The sequence below is a fragment of the Sturnira hondurensis genome, unplaced genomic scaffold (assembly GCF_014824575.4).
Source record: "Sturnira hondurensis isolate 20B ecotype Veracruz unplaced genomic scaffold, ASM1482457v3 Scaffold0005493, whole genome shotgun sequence".
NCBI lineage: Eukaryota > Metazoa > Chordata > Mammalia > Chiroptera > Phyllostomidae > Sturnira > Sturnira hondurensis.
In genome coordinates, this window is record NW_028078124.1 from 65,449 (window position 1) to 86,264 (window position 20,816).

The 20,816-nt window shown below is 40.3% G+C and overlaps 1 pseudogene; it reads right to left on the reverse strand.

Moving 5' to 3' along the window:
* Nucleotides 1–17,566: 17,566 nt before the first annotated feature.
* On the reverse strand, nt 17,567–18,521 carry LOC118987901 (olfactory receptor 13-like; annotated as a pseudogene).
* Nucleotides 18,522–20,816: the final 2,295 nt, after the last annotated feature.

The following is a 20,816-nucleotide window of genomic DNA, read 5'->3' on the forward strand; positions in this document are numbered from 1 at the left end:
ATGCTTCATTTATATATATATATATATATATATATATATATATATATATANATATATATATATATATATATATATATATATATATATATATTTTCATATGTAAGAGGGCACTGTGTATATTTTCCTCAGAATAAGTTTGAATGCACAGGGAGAGGAGAACTTGGACCTGAAGCACCTACTGCCTGAGGTGGGTTCCGAGGGTGATGAGTCACAGAGGCCCTTTTGTCCAGACCACAAAGACAGGACACAGGGGAGCTCAGGAGACTTCTTGACCCGAGGGATTTACACTCTGACCACCTAAAGCCCACCCATTCCCCAGACACATACCTGTGGAGTCCAGAGAAGAAATTACAAAGCATCTTCCCAACATTCCATGTCTTCCCTACTGAGCAGAACAAACCGACCCTTTTGTTCTCAACTCCAGCCTTGGTATCTTTGGTTGTGAATGCATGTGAGGGTGTGATTGACTGTGTCTGTGGTAATAGTAGAGAAGTGAGAACTCAGGACGAATGTCAGGGTGGTCCTAATCAGGAGGATCTTGGCATGAAAATGTAAAAGAAAAATCAGATGTCATAGGATGTGTCACAGCACAATCTCCACATTCCCAAGTATCTGGATTCTGAGCACCTGATATGAGGTGGAGACTGCCTCTGTACTACTGTGGAGAATGGTTTAAGCATCATGATGTAGTGTGTGTGGCCTCCATGGAGCTTGTTAAGGTGAGCACCTCGAAGGACTGGTTCCTCCCCAAGGAGTGAATTATCTTTGTGTGCTGAAAAGTGCTACCTTTACTGGGAAACCCATAGAGATTGAAGCCTATTTTCTTATATTAGGGACCTTTAAGTGACTTTAAGGACACTTAATTGGCTATCCTGAGGCTGGATTCAGTGGGCACTGCTGTTCTCATTGATCTGCAAATAGTATAAACTGATCTCAAACACTGCAGTTTGGGAAGAGGCGTGGCGTGAGAGATTAATTCATGCCTAGGATGATATAATATACATAGTCACTGGAAGTGATGAAGTCTCATAGAAAGTGCTTGTTCAGGGGAGATGCACACAACCTCATTAATCTTTAGAAGAGTATGACAGGATAGTCAATGACACGATAGCATGAGTCCAGAAAACACAGGCAATAAAAGAAACAAAGAAAGACTTCAACATAAACAAAATGAAAGGTAAAAATCACGTGATCATAGCAATACATGCTGAAAAAATCATTTGATAAAGTACAGTATCCATTTATGGTAAAAACACCCTGCAAAGAGGGAATAGAGGGAGCATACCTCAACATAATAAAGGCCATATATGAGAAATCTATATCTTACGCAACACTCACTGGACAAAATCCAAAAGCTTTCTTCCTAAGATCAACAACAAGACAAAGGTGTCCGCTTCCACCACTTTTATTCAACATAGTATCACAAGTTCAGGACGCAGCAATCAGACACCAAAAAGAAATAACAGACATCCAAATTTGAAAGGAGGAACTACAAATGTCACTGTTGGCAGATGACATGATAGTGTACATAGAAAATACTACAGGATCCACCAAAAACTACTTGACCTAATAAGTCAATTTTCAAAATAGCAGGATGCAAAGTTGATATTCAGATTAAAAGCATTTTTGCCAACCACCAATGATATATCAGAAACAGAAACTAGAAAAAAAATCCCTTTTACTATGGCCATAAGAAAAACAAAGTACAAGTAGATAGGAATAACCTGAACCAAGGAGGTAAAGGACCTGTACTCAGAAAACTATACAACACTGAAAAAAGAAATTAAGGAAGATACAAATAAATGGAAGCACATGTGGTGTTCATGGATTGAAAGATTAACATAATTAAAATGTCCATACTACCTAAAGCAAGCCATAGACTCAATGCAATCTTTATTAACATACCAATGGCATGTTTCACAGATGTACAACTAATATTTAAAAAATGTATATGGAAACAAAAACAACCCCAAAGAATCTCAGGAATCTTGAGAAAGAGGAACAAAGTAGGAGGCATCACAATACCTTATATCAAACTATATTACTAGGCCACTGAAATAAAACAAGTTTCCATTGGCATAAGAACAGATATATAAATGAATGAAATGGAAGAGAGAGGCCACAAATAAACCTATGTCTCTCTGGTCAACAATATTTGACAAAGAGGTCAGGAGCATAAAATGGAGTGAAAAGAGCCTCTTCAACAAATAGTGTTGGGAGAACTGGAACGTTGCATGCAAAAAAAAATGAAGTTAGACCACTAAGATAAACCATTGATCGGAATTAACTCAAAATGGACCAAACACAGAACATATGACCTGTAACATCATTAAAGTCCTAGAAGAAAGCAAAGGCAAAAAAATTTCACATACCCAGGCAGCCATATTTTTGATGATATATCCTTCTAGCCAAGGGAAATAAAGGAAAGAATAAACAAATGGGGGGACTACATCCAATTAAAAAGCTTCTGCATGGCTTAAGAAAACATCATCAAAATGAGAAGGAAGCCAACTATATGGGAACATGCATTTGTCACTGACACCTGAGACAAGGATTTAATCTCCAAAATATATAAACAACTCACAGGAGTCACCACCAGGAAGACAAACAATCCTATTAAAAAATGGCCAAAGGACTTGGAAAGACACTTTTCCAAGGAGAACAGAGGGCCTATAGTGCCCATATGAAAAGATATTAAACATCCCTAGCAGAGAGATGCAAATTATGACCACTAGCAGATACCTCCTCACACCATTCAGAATGGCCATCATTAACAAATCAACAAATAGAAAGTGCCCGTGAAAATGTGAAGAGGGAACCCTAGTGCACTTTTGATGCACTGGAATGCAGACTTGTGGACCTCCTGTGGAAAACATGCAGACTTTCTTCAAAAAATTAAAACTGGAACTGTCTTTTGATCCAATGATTCCATTGCTGGAATCACACCCAAAGAGGTATGAAATACCAATACAAAAGAACTTATGCACCCCTATGTGCATAGCAGTGTTATTTGAAATACCCAAGTGCTGGAAACAGCCTATTGCTCATAAGTAAATGAGTGGATTAAAAAACTGCATCATTTACACAACAGAATACCACGAAACAGAAAGAAAGAACAAACTCCTACATTTTATGACAACATGGATAGAACCGATGAGTATTATGCTTAGTGAAATGAGCCAGGCAGTGAGAGGCATATACCATGTGATCTCACCTACAAAGGGAACCTCGTGAACAAAATAAATGAACAGGCAAATAGAACAGGAGGCATGGAAACCAGGAATAGACTGGCAGTGACCACAGGGGAAGAGGGAGGGCAATAAGGAGGGAAGGAGGGGAAGATCAAGGAACAAGTAGAAATGACTCATGTACATACACAACAGGTGGGGATTGACTGTGGGAGCAAAGGGGGTAAACTAAGACAAGTCTAATAGAACACCATTAAAAAAGACTTCAAATAACTGTAATTTACATTAAAAGGGGAAACAATGCTATAGAGAATGAAAAATAAAATAATTCAATGAAGTATTACAATGTACAAGAAAACTATTCTTCATTTTCAAATGGCAATATATAATGACTTCAGTGAAGAAAACATCAAATACAACACATGGCTACGCCCTAAAAAGAGCAGGACCAATGATCTCAAATGAAAACTAATAGAAAATATCAAATTGAGGCATAAAATGGAAAACCTGGAGTTGAGTCAGAAAGAAATTTTTGAAAGTGCTGAAAAGTGTTCTAACATACAATCAAGGGGAAAGGAAATTTAAATGGTGAAAAAAGAACTTTTGAAGATGTTATTTCTGGAAAATTTTTCCGCTGTGATGAAGGATATGCTCCGATGAGCACACAAATCTCAGCAAATCAAAAGCAGAACACATTTACATACAAGACCATGATCCTGCAATAATATAGTGACATCTCTGAAAACCAATGATAAAGTAACTATTCTCAAAACTCAGAAAAACTATTTTATTACTCATTACCAACAGGAATTGTTGCTTTAGCTGGAAAAAGATACATCCGTTAGTGTCTTTTGCATGTTACCCTGTTGGTAAAAAAAACAAAAAACAAAAACCATGGGTTTGCTTGGTTTGCTTGGTTTGCTTGTTTTATTTTTGACATGTGTTTTTTTGAAAATATGTTCATTTCATCTTATTTTTGGAAGCCTATTTTCCTGTGTATAAACTGTCGGATTGACAGTTCTTTTTTCAACCTTTTGCAGATACTGCTCATTGACCTCCAACAAACACAGTTCCACCTAGGCCGTCAGAAATTATTATCATTATTGCTGTATCCCTCATGGTACTACAGGGTAGAACCAGTTCCATGGAGGCACTTGTACTCTAATTCCCTGCCTTGCATAAGGGTAGGCTGATGTCATGGGCAATTGCCATCATTTCAACCTGGGATCTTAGGGACTGAAAGTGACCTTAAGCCAGTTCTGACTTCAGATCTCCCCAATCAGTTGCTGATTCAGACTCATTTTTGCCCTTTGAGAGTTTTACTTACTCTCTTTCATGCTCAGTTATATACTTCAGAGTTATGGTTTTTTAAATATTCTGTCCACTAGTTTTAGGTGCTTTCTCCTAACATGATTTTCAGGATGACCACTCTGCTCTATTGCCACTGTTTCTACTCTAGAAATCCCAGAAGTAACCTACCTGGGGAGGGAGTTAAATACCTGCTATTTCCCTTCACAAATGAATACTCGATGCAAACAGAGCTGCACTATAAGGATTCAAGCTCCCTTCTCATTACCTACTCACAAAAACCAGTTATTCCTGTGACCCATGTTCCTTACCCTTGCTCCTACCTCCCATTTCACTTTCTGCCTTGTGTTATTTCATGGGACGCTTATCACCTCCCTTTCCCAAAATCTTGCCTTCGTCTATAATGCATGCCTCCATTTTTATTTCTTGAATTCTTCACAATTCCCGTCCATAGTCTTTTCCTGTAGTTACATGCTTAGATTTATAAACCTCTACTTGTTTCACAGATTCTTCAGGGGGAATATTTGCTCACATAATTATTTCATTAGATAAATTCTTTAAATGGGAATTACTGGATCAAAATTTACTTGCAGTGTTCATTTCTGCTAGTATGTACCAAATTGTCCTGGGGGACAAAAACACTGTGGTAAATTCTATTTTCTCAAAGCTTTACCATAGAATACAAACAAGACTCATAGATAGAAAGCAGAATGACAGGTGTCCAAGGAGAGGAGGTTAATGAGTGGGTGAAAAAGTTGAATAGATTAAGCAACAATAAGTAAATAGATCAAAGCCATAGACGTAGATACCAGGATGGTGATTGCCAGAGGGAGAGAGGAGTGGGGGGAGGAAGAAGAGGGTAAAGGGGCAAGCAATCGTGATGGAATGAGACTTGATTCAGTGTGGTAAACACACAACACAATTATCTGTAATACAGACAGTGTATTACAGAATGGCACAGTTGAAACTTATATAATTTTATGTTTAAAAAATTTCATTTATTTATATTTAGACAGAGGGGAAGGGAGGGAGAAAGAGAGGGAGAGAAACAGCCATATATGGTTCCCTCTCATGTGCCTCCTACTGGGGACCTAACCTGCAAACCAGGAATGTGCCCTGACTGGGAATTGAACCAGTGACCCTTTGGTTCTCAGGCCACCACTTAATCCACTTAGTCACATCAGCCAGGTCTGAGACCTGTATAATTTTATTAACCAATTGTATGTTCTTTTTATTCTGATATGTAGTCTTATATTTGTCCTGATAAATTGGGGAATTATTTCTATAGTGTCTGAGAATGTTTACAAGACACTTGAATATTGTGTTGTGATCGTGCTTGTTCTTTTTTTTTCTTTAAATTTTTGAGACATTTTGGGAAAGAAACTAAGTTGTTAATACACTTCACTCAGAGGAGACATCCAGTCAGAAACTGGGAGCTTAATAAAAATTATTGAAAGGGGATTGGACTAGCAGTCTTCCTTCTCAGAAAGGTCTCTTTTCTGGTTCCCCAGTGTGAATACATCACCAGGTGTCCTTACAGAGGTGATCTGCTGCTGGAGCTGGTTCTGGCTTTCTCTGTGTTTTAAGGCATACCTACTTACATTTTCATGGACCAATATGCACAGTGCATGAATAAGTGAATGACCAAAGGCGCATAACTATGAATACTGTGGCCCCCAAATCACCAAACTCATACCTTTGAGTGATCTCGTCTTTATGACTAGAGAACTGCTTTTGCAACTCATTTGAAAGATTAACATGAATTCCTTCAAGCATTTCTTTTATTTTTTAACATTTTTACTGTTGTTGAAGTACAATTTTCTGCCTTTTCTTCCCACCCCTCCTATCACCCCAGCCCTCCCCACTTCCTTGCCTTGTTTCCAACCCCCTTGTTACTATCCATATGTCCTCTATAATCGTTCCTTTAGATACTTTACCCTCCCCCTCCAATTGTCCCTTCCCCTCTCCCTTCTAGTCATTGTCAGCCCGCTCTCAATTTCAGAGTCTTTGGTTATATTTTGCTTGCTTCTTCATTTTGTTGATTAGGTTCCAGTTAAAGGTGAGATCATATGGTATTTGTCTTTCACTGCCTGGTCTATTTCCCTCAGCATAACGCTTTCCAATTCCATCCATGCTGTCACAGAGGGAAGGAGCTCATTCTTCCATTCTGCTGCATAGAATTCCATTGTGTAAATGTACCATAGGCATTTGATTCATTCTTTTACACATGGGCACTCAGATTGCTTCCAGCACTTGGTATTGTACATTTTGCTGAAATGAATCAACAAAGTTCAGATGGATTCATTTCAATCCCATATCTACCTACTAAAGCACATTCTATTAAAAATACTGACCAGCTTACAGAAGACTACCTCAATCACTCTGTGTCTGCTTCTCAGGGCTAACATGGAGTTTTGGGGTCCAACCCTACATACAACTCACCACGTTCAGGCTTTGTCAAAGAAAGATATCTACATTCATCATGTCTCATGAATGCCTTGACACCTATTTCTCTGGGACTTAACCCTTAGAGCAGACACCTCTCCCTCACCTCCTCAGGCCTCTCAGGCTCTGAGATCTCTCTTGGGTTCTAAGTTGATTGCTGCCCTTTAGTCTCCTCACTCACGTCACTTCACAGGACTCTTGGTTCCTGACCCGAGGTTTCCTTTTTGCCCCAGGGGAAAGTTTTTTCTTGATTACTTGGTGGTCACACTGTACACACAATTTTTCCGTGGGATAACTGACACCCTGTGGAGGGAGATACACCATTTACTGATGAAAGGTAACAGTAAGATATTAAGTTCTCCACAGTATTATTTTTCTTACAGAGGGACAAGGGGGGAGAAAAACTTGGAAAGAAACATCAATGTGAGAGAGAAAAATTGATTAATTACCTCTTGTATGTGCCTCAAGTAGGCACAGAACCTACAACTGAAGCATCTGTCCAGACTGGAATTTGAAATGGTAGCTTTTGCTTTGTGGGACAGAGCACTGAGCCAACTGTGCCACACCAGCCAGGGCTTAAGTTCTTCCCTTTACTCTTCCTGGTAGAAGCTGCCTTAGGTGCATGGTAATTATGGCCTCTCATAAGGGCATCCTATGTGGTAGAACAGTTCGCTGTTTCTACCATTGCACAGTAAGCAGCCTCAGTAAGTCACCCTTGAACATGCTTTCCATATTCTTTGTCACTCCTCTTTTTCCTCATGTATAATTAATTGTTGACACGAGCCTTTTTTTGACTTTTTTATTCCTTTTTTATTTAAGTATTTTTCAAGTACATGTTTCTGTCTATTACTCCCATTCCATCCCACCCCCGTGCTCCCCCCTCCCTCCCATTTCCACCCTACATGAGCTTTTATTGCCATATTATTTTGGGAGGTGTAAGGTGAATTAAACCACTAACCTTATCCAAAGCTAGTGGCAGAAAGAACCCAGCCTTAAATGTAAAGGCACTCTCAGCCAACATGGAATGTTAAAAATTCTGTTTCTCTGTTCCTGGGAAGTGTAAGGGAAAAGGAAGACAGGTAAGAAAGGCAGGTGGTCAGATGCATGTACCTGCGGGCTTCCCCACTGTGGTCTGAAAGGACAGAGATAGGTTCGTTAGGTCTGACAAGAATGAACAATGAGGAATTCTCTGCATCTCCCATTAGTGCCTCTTGGTAGAGAAGAATGTGCAGGTCAAGTGCATAAAATATCACGCTTGGGGAGTGAGGAGGGAAAAGTGCTACAGAACTAGGTTGTGTAGACAGACACACCTGAGGAGTATTTCCTGGCTCCTTTCAGCCTACATAGTTTCTGTAAGGACTTCAGGTGATTCTGCACATCCTCAGAAGTGGTGGTCAGTGAAAATATTGGAGAAGTAGGTATATCACTGGCACAGGGAATCGGCTTTGTGCCAGGAAAAAGCCTGGTGTCTGAGGGCATCAGGGTGGTCCAGTGAGGCTGGAGATCAAAAGGCTCAACCAAATTTCCCAGAGGTTCGAAGCACCAGGGAAGGTGTGAGTAAGGTGGGAATGACACACCAAGGACATCTAACTGACACTGACTCAATATACAAGAGAACCACTTCCACAACCCATGCTCCAGAGTCAGAGACAAGACAGGTCCTGGGACACTTCACCAGAGGTCACATCTCAGCTGGTCACAGCTGCCCTCACCAAGGAACTCAAGTGCACAGAGAGACTGATGTATGGACCTGAATCAAATTCCATGGGAAAGAGGTTCTTTAAACCAGGCAAGCAAGACTGAGAGACCTTCAATGGAAATGTCTACAAATTCACGTAGTCTTGTCATACATACAGGGTTTCCTTTTCCCCTCTCCCAAAACCTCAGTGCTGCTAATTAAGAATATGCCATGATATAGAATAAATAAGTTGCTTATTCCTGGTATAAGTATTCAGAACAAAAGAAAAATACACTTCTGACCCGGTAACATATTTATGTATATGCTACCTAGAGTAATGCCAATCTTTTTTATTAGACTCTAAACCCACCTATATGTAGGTAGAAATTTCATACACTGATGACCACTGAATAATGAAGGGTTTAGGGGAACCCACCTATGTGTAGAGTCTAGGGGAATTGATCCACCATGCATTAAAAATATGCGACTTCCTAAAACCTTAATTAATAACAGCCTAATGTTGACCCAAAGGCTCACCCATAACATTGTCAAATAATACTCACAAGGGTAAAAAAAACAAACATACCGACCTGGAATTAACTTTTGGAGGGCGAGCCCATTGTAGTACAGGCTTCCCCCACTAGGTAAGTGTTTTAGGAACTGATGTGTATCTGGGTACCAGCTGGCAATGTTGTCAGAGGATGTGTTTGGCTGCTGTGAAATTTTTTTGGAGACTATTTCAACACTTTTGTCTATTGTATGATGGGTTATTTACAAGTCCACTTGCCCACACCTCACTGAGTGTTCAGCTCTTTTGACCCACTCTCTATATCCACCCAATATTGCCCCAAGTAGGGTTTTATTTCTTTCCCTGGATAAAAAAGTCCTCAGAGGGAAATGTTTGCCGCTGTGAAACATATGAAACCCAAAGAGGCAGAAGCACTTAAAGGAATTAAAATCGATGAGTTCCAACTTTCAGGGAAACAATGTTTCATTAAGTGCGATGATGACAATTCAAAAACATAAGAATAAATACACAATTTTTTATAAATACATTTCGGATTTTGCTGGTCTCTTTCATATTTCTTATATGTATTATATACTGTCTCTTACAACAAAGTAAGCAGTAGACAAATGTGAAGAAATCCTGAGGAAGACAAAATACATTTACAGTATTTTTTGTAAAACACCTGCATAAAAGTGAACCCATGCAGTCTAGCCTGCTTTGTTCAAGGTCAGCTGTATGTATGTACTCATCACTGTCTCATCAATGTCCAGCTCAGTGTGAGGAATGGTGTAAATGTTGAATTAAAGGTAATAACCATGATACTGACAGCCTATCGAATGTTCAAGTCAAAGAAGATCCAAGTCCAGGACATTCATGACTCAGAATTACCCTGAGTACGTCTTCAACAAAAATGATTGCATGTGGTCCCCAAAGCATGTACATAATTACGTCCATGGACTAATTATGTGTTATAGCCAGAATTATAGAGAACCAGATATGTGCCACCAGAAGTATCATACATAAATTGTGATAGATTTTTTAAATGTAATGTATCAAAGAATTAATTTCTTGCAATAGAGTTACCTGTAGCAACCCAATGAATCCCACAATGAATCCCACAATGAATGAGTCTGGAAACTGGAAGAAATCCAGGGTAGCTGAACCATAGTCACCGAGGTTTACATACTTGTTGAAATGGATACGAAAGTTTGTAAGTTGGAGATGTATTGAAATATTTGGCTACCATGCAGCCACTAGAAAGGACAATGTTGGAAGAAACAGGATAGTATAAGACTCCTTACACAGTGAAATAAAAAGTTTCCAAAGAAAGTCAAAGCACAGGTGTACAATGTGATCTGAATTATATTTTATAACATGAACATATTTACTCAATATTTGTATGTCTATTTACATACATCTGGGAAAATTTTATAAACATGAAACTGTTTATGCTGATTATCTGTAGAAAGAAGGATCATGCGGGAATTTACCTTTCATATAACTTTTTTTGCTTATGTGGTTTTTTTGTAATACACCCTGAGCATTAATGGGGAAAAATAACATATTTCCACTAGGAAAAAGACCATGCTGTGACCTAGAACTGAAGCTGCACCTCATTGCTCCTCATTGGACAGTGACCCTCACCCAGCCGGCCAAGAAATGTCAGAATAGGGACAGGTTTTCTCAGAGCTTACAGTGGGGGAACTAAGTCGCTGCATCATGAGACACAGTTAGCCTTCGACAGGAAAGGGACATTCAAATCTGTTCACTATAGAATTTTTTCCTGAACTGTACTGATAGAAAAAAAGATCAAACTCTTCTATTGACTGAATAGGTAAAGAAGGATGGCCTTGGCCAGTGTGGTTCTGAGGGCTGGGCATTGTTCCACTAAGCAAAAGGTCAATGTTTTGATTCCTGGTCAGGGCACATGCCTGGGTTGCTAGTTTGGGCGCCAGTTGGGGTTCGTGGTCAGGGCACAGAGTGGAGGCAGCCAACCGATGTTTCTCTTTCACATTGATGTTTCTCTTCCTCTCTTTCTCTCTCTCTTTTCCTCTCTCTAAAAATAAATAAATAAATTTGTTTAAAAAGAGTAAAAAAGGATCTAAAGTCAGGTGGAAAATTACCATTACACCCATCTAAATGTAAATGAAAGCCTAGGCAAAGCAAAAGTCTGGGTTGCACAGATCAAAGACAGTGAGCTGTGCCATTCAGACAAGGACATTTCATTTCATTTCTTAGTTTCCTAATTGGGAATACAGTTTCTGGGGGTGTTAGAAAAAAACAAAATCATGACAAAATAATGAAAACCAGTGCCTGTCAACACAGAATCAGAAGTGACAGGACACTGAGTGGTCATCTACTCCAGGATTCTTTCTATCAGTTTATAAGAAAACCGTTACTAGAGCATACCGTGCATCCCAAGCTCATGACAGCTGCCTCTTGCCCTTGACACTGCTTGAGGGAGGCATCCCAGACTCTGTCTCTGTGAATTCCTGTACTTACCTCCCTGTGGTTGACCCATGTGTTTGCCAGGACACATGTCTGATCCGAGTGCCTTGCAATCGCAAGTTTGAGAGACATGTGCTCTCTTTCTTGTGCACTTCTCTGTCTATGTCTGCTTGCATTTGGTGTTTCTCTCCAAAGGAAGTGGCCATCTCAGGCTAACTTCTGCTGACACTTTGCTGGAGCTCCCAGGAAATAGTGGCAAATTATGGTCAGTAAAATATCTTACAAAGTTGCTCAAATATTCCTGAACTGATTCTATTGGAGCTGAAAGATATACTTTTGACTTATAAATTGATTTATTTTTTAATTAATGCAAGCAGAGTGCAGTTAAAGGATGTATGTTGACATTCCAATCAGCAGACATGAAAGTTGAAAAACAGACTAATTTTCTGGATAAGGTAATTTTAAGGACGAGATGGAACATGGCCCTTTGTCTACCCACGAAGAATTGTGCTCAGGGGTCCCCCTGGATGAAGCTGAATTGGGGGCTTAGAGAATTCTTACTCCCCAAGACTTCCAGAAGCATGGACATGTTGTACATTTTTAAGTCTCTTCTGGAATAAGCATGTCATCATGTAAAGTAAGGAACAAAGGGAATGGTTTAAAAAAAACAGATAATGCCTTCAGAAAAGGTCCTGTATGCATGTCTTTAGAGCAAATGAGGACCTGGAAATGTGACAAGACTAGCTGTCTTTCCAAGGATTGTGCTTGAATGAGCCATGGAAGACCTCCAGGGGGTGAAGGGAGGGTAAGAACTTGTTGCACTCCAGGATGGCCCCCTGTAGTGCAACAAAGGTGAAGCTCAGGGGCTTCTCTGCATTCCCACTGTACCTGGGCCAGTGACCTAGGATAACAGGTGGGTGCTTCAGCTATCAGATATGCAAGTCATTACCTCTCTCTTCCCAAATAATTAGAATTGACTAGTCTAAGTACATAATTCAATGGGACTCATATATTTTTGCATATATTTTGGAAAGATATTTTGAAAGACACAAGCAATTACGTAGAAAAAAACGAATATTGAACTATCCTTGCATCCCTGGGAGGAATCCCACTTGGTTGTGGTGTATGATCTTTTTGATGTATTGTTGGATGCGATTGGCCAATATTTTATTGAGGATTTTAGCATCTCTGTTCATCAGAGATATTGGCCTGAAGTTTTCTTTCTTTGTTGTGTCTCTGTTCGGCTTTGGAATTAGGATGATGCTGGCTTCATAAAAAGGGTTGGGGAGTTTTCCCTACTTGTGCATTTTTTGGAATAGTCTGTGAAGAATAGAGGTTAGCTCTTCCTTAAAAGCTTTGTAGAATTCTCCTGTGAAACCACCTGGTCCAGGGCTTTTTTGTGATGAGAGTTTTTTGATTACGTCTTCAATTTCATCTGCTCTTATTGGCCTGTTCAGGTTTTCTGTTTCTTTTTCATTGAGTTTTGGAAGATTATATTTTTCTAGAAATTTGTCCATTTCACCTAGGTTTTCAAATTTCTTGGCATACAGTTCTTCATAGTAATTCCTTACAATCACTTCTATTTCTGTGGCATCAGTTGTAATCTCTCCTCTTTCATTTCTGATTGTGTTTATTTGGATCCTCTCTCTTCTTTTCTTGATGTGCCTACTTAAAGGTTTGTCTATTTTGGTTATCTTTTCAAAAAACCAACTCCTAGATTCATTGATCCTTAGAATTGTGCTTTTAGTCTCTATGTCATTTAGTTCTGCTCTGATCTTGGTTATTTCATTCCTTCTACTTGCTCTGGGCTGTCTTTGTTGTTGTTCCTGGAGTTCTTGCAGGCATCAGGTTAGGTTGTTTGTTTGAAATGTTCTATCCTCTTTAGGTAAGCCTGTATTGCTATGAACTTCCCTCTCAGGTTTGCCTACACTGTGTCCCATAAGTTTTGGGTTGTTGTGAGTTCATTTTCATTAGTTTCAAGAAGTTTTTTGATTTCTTCCCTAATTTCAATCTTGACCCATTCTTTGTTTAATGGCATACTATTCAATCTCCATGCTTCTGGGTGTTTTGGGTTTTTTCCTGTGGGGTTGGTTTCCAATTTCAGTCCCTTGTGGTCAGAGAAAATGCTTGGTATGATTTCTATTTTCCTGAAGTTGTTGAGACTTGTTTTGTGTCCTATCATGTGGTCTATCTTTGAAAATGTTCCATGTGCACTTGAAAAGAATGTGTATTTAGCTTCTTTGGGATGGCGGGCTCTCTATATATCAATTAGGTCCATTTCAATCTAGGGTGTCCTTTAATGCTTCTATCTCTTTGTTAATATTTTTTTGGAAGATCTGTCTATTTTTGACAGTGAGGTGTTAAAATCCCCTGCTATAACTGTGTTGCTGTCAATATCTTTCTTGAGGTCCTCTAGGATTTTCTTTATATATTTGGGTGCTCCTGTGTTGGGTGCATATATATTTATGACGATAATGCCTTGTGGATTCTTCCCTTGAGTATTATGAAGTGACCTTCTGGGTCTCTCTATATAGCCCTTTTTTTGAAGTCTATTTTGTCTGATATGAGGATTGCTACCCCAGCTTTTTTTTCTTGTCCATTTGCTTGGTAAATTTGTTTCCATCCTTTCACTTTCAGTCTGTGGTGGTCTTTTGACCTGAGGTGGGTCTCTTGTAGGCAGCATATGTGTGGGTCATGCTTTCATAACCATTCAGCTATTCTATGTCTCCTAATTGGTTCATGTAATCCATTTACGTTTAATGTTATTATTGAAAGGTACTTGTTCATTGCCATTTATGTACCTGTGTTCCTCTCTGTCTCTCTCTTTCCCTTCCTTTCCTTAAAGCAGCCCTTTTAGTAATTCTTGTAGAGCTGGTTTTGTGGAGGCACATTCTTTTAGACTTCTTTTGTCTTGGAAGCTCTTTATTTGGCCTTCTATCTTGATTGAGAGCTTTGCTGGATAAAGTAGCCTTGGTTGTAGGCCTCTGTTTCTCATTACTTGGAATATTTCCTGCCATTCTCTTCTTGCTTGGAATGTTTCCGTTGAGAAGTCAGTAGCCAACCTTATTGGTACCCCCTTGTATGTTAGTTCCTTTTTCTCCCTTGCTGCCTTTAGGATTCTCTCTTTGTCTTGGAGTTTTGCCATTTTAATGATGATGTGTCTTGCAGTAGGCCTCTTTGGGTTCCACCTGCCTGGGACTCTCTGTGATTCCTGGATTCGTGTGACTTTCTCTCTCCTCAACTTAGGAAAAATTTCCGTTATTACTCTTTCAAGTAATATTACTTGAAAGAGTAATATTACTCTTTTCCATTATTACTCTTTCAGAAGAACAAGGTTTTCTATCCCTTGTTCTTCTTCTTCTCCTTCTGGTATTCCTATTATTCGGATATTATTACGTTCCATATTGTCTTGCATTTCTCTTAGACTCTCCTCATTTTTTCTGATTCTGTTTTCCATTCCCTTGTCCGTCTGGGAGATTCTTTCCACCTTGTCTTTGAGCTCGCTTATGCGGTCTTCTGCCTCATCAGTCCTACTCTTCATACCTTCTACTGGGTTCTTCAGTTCAGAAATTGTATTTTTCGTTTCCTCTTGGCCTTTGCTGATGGTTTCTATTTTGTTTTTCATGTTGGTATAGTTTGCCGAGAGTTCATTGTAGCTTCCGTGTAGTTTCTGGTAGCTCGTTGTAAGCTCTTTGAATTTCCTGGCAACTAGTGCTTTGAATTCAATATCTGACAGTTGACTTGCCTCTATTTCATGTAACATTGTTTCTGAGACTTCCTCCTTTTCTTTCATTGGGGGATTGTTTCTTTGTCTTCCCATTGTTTGTGTTGCTCTTCTTGTTGGCCTCAGCTTCTTAAATCTATCTGTTCTGGTACCCTGAGTTTATGGTGTGAACTTCTGTGGTAGGATACCTGTGAAAATCAGTGGTGCAGTGTCCTGTAGTTATCTTGGTGTTCTCGTCTTCCACTACTCCTCTGGTTGGTTTCCAGCTTGTCAAACCTTTTCTTCTGGTCTCACTAGCTGCAGCAGCTTGAGGGGCTGTTAGTGTGGCTTTTCTAGAGCCTTGGTACGCTCAACTGGTCTCATCAGTACCCTCCCCCCGCCCCAAGTTTCTTACTGGTGCTGCTCTCCCACGCCCTACTGAGAGCGTATTTTCTCCCAGGCGCTCCAGCCCTTGTCTGGCATGAGGGCGCGCCCTCCCAGCCAGGCTTTCCTGTTCTCGTAGACTTGGGTGTGGACCTTTCCCTGTGTTGTGGCTGAACACACAGGGCGACTCACAATTCTCCCAAACCAACAGCAAGAGACTCGCCAAGACCGTTCGAGAGTCGGCACAGGCCCCACAAAGCAGGGAATGCTCTGGCAACTCTCAGTTCTCCCAAGCCGGCAACCTGACTCCACGGGTTATCAGAGTTTTTTGGTTTGCTTCTGAATGCTCACTCCTCTCTCTGCCACTACTGGCAGACTGATCTCTTATGGTGTTTTCCAATCTGCACCCTGCCAGATGGGGGGTGGGGGTTGCCAGTGACCACTACTCTCCCAGAGTCGTTGTTGCCCACCCTATGCTCTCAGAGACCTGGGTAGCCAGCCAGGGCCCTGGCATGGCCTGGCCTGGCAGGGGGCCTGCCACCACCTCTGCGCTGCTCCCTTGTACCTTGTTGATCTGCGTTCGTCACCTCTCCTCAACCTCTGGTCATTCAGTGTCTGCTACACTCTCTGGAGTCCTTCTTTCCTATATGGTGGGTCCCTGTTGGGCATCTATTCTGCTCCTTCGCAGATCAGCCAGGTCCTTCTCCGGTGAGTGGAGAGAAGTGAAGTCCTTTGTTCTACTCTGCCACCATCTTCCTCCCCTCCAACAATACAATGGCATTTAAGACAGCTGACAGTGGGTACCAAGAGTCTTCATGGTTCATCATGTTTTTTCAGTTTTTTTTGCTGATAATCTCTGATACACTTAAGTATTTCCCCTTGATGCAGTTTAAGTATTTAGGTTTAATTTAGCGTATAATTTGAGGACACTTTTGAAAAAGTCTCTAAACACCTTTCCCACTACTTCTTAACTGTGGTGTATCACTTCATAATTGTGTTGGAATTTCATGCTAAGTGGTTATGTAACTCACCTCAAATCTCTTACTTTAAAAAGCAAATTATTACTGATAATGTATAGCCTCTTATCATTGGCCAAACAGCCATCACAGCAATTATATAGTCTGATCTTATTCGTGAGAATGTGCTCAGTTTTCGTCATCTCCCATAGGAGTCAAGTGACCAAATCAATGAGAGAAAATGTTAATTCTGCCAAGGAATCTCAGCTACGTCCATTCTGCTTTCTTCTGCTCGTCCCCACCATCCCAGATCTCCACCTACACTGCAAAGGCAGAGAAACACAGCAGCAGAGAAAGTTCCAATGTTTATGCGTTTCACCTGACATCCTTCAGGGTTCTCTTCTTACTATTAGTTCCATCAGAGTTACCCCCTTAATCTTCTTTCCTCTGAAGTCCTGGCTCCTGCTCTTTCTAATTGAAGTTATTGATGCCTCAGAAAACATCACTGTCATAGACATATGAAGGAAAACAACCAAATATTTTCAATGTACACCCATTTTTGAAAAAGACCATTGCCAAATTTGAAATATTTCAATAATTGCTATGTAATTGGTCTCAACTCCTCTATTTTACATATTCTGCCAATACCTTGTTTTATTCAATAAAATTTTGTCTACATATCCTGATTATGAAATATATGAACTTATTTCATCTTATTCAGAATATCCCTCATGACCATATTACAAGTGCATGCACCAAGCAGAGAAGTGGAAAATGACTCATTCCTTGTGCAGCATCCTTGTACAGATGCAGCAAAATGGGCTTCCTCAGGAGAGAGTCACAGGAGAAGTTGAAGAGCTGGAAAAGGATGCCCTAGGCCTAGAGCTTGTTTCAGTATTCCTGTGCACATATCAGGTAAGGAGACACATTGGGTCTCTTTATACTCAGTTATTTTTTTATCAGTAAGGCTCTCATGAAGGTCTCTCCTTTCAGCTTCCTTCTCAGAGCAGCACTGACGTCTCTGTTCCTCAGACTGTAGATCATGGGATTCAGCATGGGATTAAAAAGGCTGTGAAACAGGAGGAGGTATTTATTTTGCTCCTGAGAGTCCCCGTGTTGGGGTCCAACATACAAAACAATGGCTATGCCATAAAAGAGCCCGACTACACATAGATGGGAGAAGCAGGTGGAGAAAGCTTTCCAGCGCCCCTCTCCTGACTTGATCTTCAGGATGACATGTAGAATGTGATCATAGGAAACCACAATTGTGGACACTACTCCCACCAGAACCAACAGTACTGCAGCCACAATCACAGCCTTGTTAAGGTGGGTATCTGCACAGGTAAGTTTGAGAACAGCTAGAAGCTCGCAGAAAAAAGTGATTCACTTTCTGGGGTCCACAGAAGGGCAATGGTAAAAGTAACAGCAAATGTACTAGGGCTGAGAGGACCCCTATAGTCCAGGAATTCACTGCCATGGTGAGGCAGACACTCCGGGTTATGATGGTAGAATACTGAAGTGGCAGGCAGATGACCACGTATCTGTTGTAGGATATCACCACCAGAAGAAGACATTCGGTGCCAGCAAAAGTCAAGAAGAGAAAAGTCTGCATCATGCAGCCAGCATAGGAGATGGGCTGGGCTGGACTCAGGAAGTTGACCAGCATCTGGGGCACCGTGATGCAGGCATAGGCTATGTCGACAGTGGTCAGGATGGAGAGGAAGAAGTTAATGGGGGAGTGCAGTCGGGAGTCGAGTGAGATGAGCCCCAGGATGATCCCATTGCCCAGCAGGGTGAAGGTGAACAACAGGAAGAAGATCCCAAATATGAGCACCCGCATCCTTGGGCTGAGCAAAAATGCCACTAGGAGGAACTCTGTGACAGAAGTCTGGTTGCCTCCCATTTTCCTGGGAGGGAACAAACGAGAGAGCTCATCAAGTCTGAGTGCCCAAGGGATGTGTTTAACATGGTAGACCTGTGTATGTCATGGATGTCATTGTCTCTTCCCTCAGAAAACATTTTCAGCGAAACTTCTTACCTGTTCATCAGTTACTAAGTGAGTACTATCTATATATGGCAAATGACAGAGAAGGAAATTTTTTCACCTTGACAAATTAAATGCCAGTGTTCTATTACACTGTTCAGTAAGTCTTTCCTTTATTTCCAAAATTCCACCACAGTTCCTAACATGTTAACACCCCTGCTCTGGACACTTTCAGCGTGGACACTTTCTGTGGACACTTTCTTCGGTCAGCAGAACTGCTTCAGAGGTCCTCCTGAGAGGAGTCCTGATTCCCAGTGCGCACAGCCACTGTGGGGAGGGGGCTGTGGGCATAAAAGTACACACACACACACACACACACACACACACACACACACACATATAGGGTGGGAAGGAGGACTTGGAGCCTGTGGGAGATGCTCCAATCAGGGGATCTCACAGATTTGTGCCTTCATAAGATGACTTGTTGTTCAGCCTTGTATTTTTTACTGACAGCATCATCTTGAATTAAGTTGAGAGCCTGGCAGGCAGACTGCCACAACTTTAGCTGCATTTAAAGGAGAGAACTTTGTCTTTTGACTTTTGTACTCAAAGATTTTCTGCTCTCATCATGCTGTTTCATGGTGAGATATTACCCATCACACACTAAACCCTATATGAATATTCATACTCTATGCCTATGTGTGTGAATAAATTATATGGTAGATATATGTAGTTACATACAAAGTTACGTGCATAGGCATATACTTATACTATTATTATATGCAAGGGTGCAGACTACTTGTTACTTTCTATATTATTTTCTAGTCTCCTTCATTAGTAAAATGGTGGTTGCATGACTTCTTGTTGGGCCATGGCCTGGGATTTAAAATTACTGATCAATAGCCAAGGCTAGAGCCTAAGCTCTAACTATATACTCATATCCTTAGAACCTTTAACATATTTTAGAGCTTAACTCTAATAGGAAAATATTATTCATCATGGACCTTTACTTTCTGTGGTTTATCAACCTTTAGGAAAGAACTTGTCCCAGGATGGGAATTCGGAGGTTTCACTTGTAATTATTAAACCACTGCTTCTGTTTCCTTGTCTGTCTGACTTCATATCCTTCTTCAGTTCCAGCAGCCATCTGAATTTCACTAAAAGAAGGATTTCAAAAAAACCCACAATTCTTGTCCTATATGAATTCTCCATTCAAATAGAATTCAAATGAATTCTCCATTCATTCTCCATTTCTCATGAGTTAATATTTTCAAGGTTTGATAAGCAACAGTGTGAAAGTTTCACCCTGCTTCAAAAGAAGAATCCGAATTCACAGCAGTAACCCTGGCAGATGATTTTATCGTAGTCCAAGAAATAACATCATATCAGGTGGAATTACCTTCATGAAGAAAGCTGGTTGTTTTAGTAGGACCAAGCTCTATGTCAGTGAGTGCTTTAACTAAGAAATTTGGATTCCCATGTTATGGGAGAAGGCGAGCAAGAAAAATGATCAGGACTCTTCCAACTACAGGATTCCTTAGCCCTAAAAGTATAGAAAAGTGTTAGCCATTTTTGTTTCAGGTTTGTTGCCACATTTGGGGAGAAAGAAGACAGCAATGCTATTTCTAAAATGTCCTACAATGAAGCACACAATAAACTTAAGCAGAAGGACCAGTGACTGCCATTTCATCTTTCTCCTTTCTGTTAAAATATCTACAACACAAAATAAAATCCCACAGACATTTACCGTATATATTCCATGTTCATCCACACATCTTGGCTGAGGACATACAAGACAATTTCTATCTGCTGGTGTACAGAACCTGCTTGGAGTGACAGGTCTGTTAAAATGACTCAAAAGATGATAATTCTCACATTCAAATAACTCACTAAATGGAAGTTCACTGTCAAATATAAAACCTTCAGGACACTCTTCTGTAACAACCTACTTTTCTGGTCAATTATGTCATGAAAACATGACTGAGTTTCATGGGACAATGGAAACACTCAAAAGAAACTCTCTCAAACAGCTAATATATCTGATCATTTAAACAAAGAATTTTTTACTAAATGTATCTAGGTAAAGATGGATATTAGATATATCTAAACAAAATGGTGACTGAGATGATCCTACTAGCTAATGCTGTACATAGTAAATGCCTACAATTGACAAACAATAACAATTCCGTTCTGCACTGTGATTCCTCATCACAG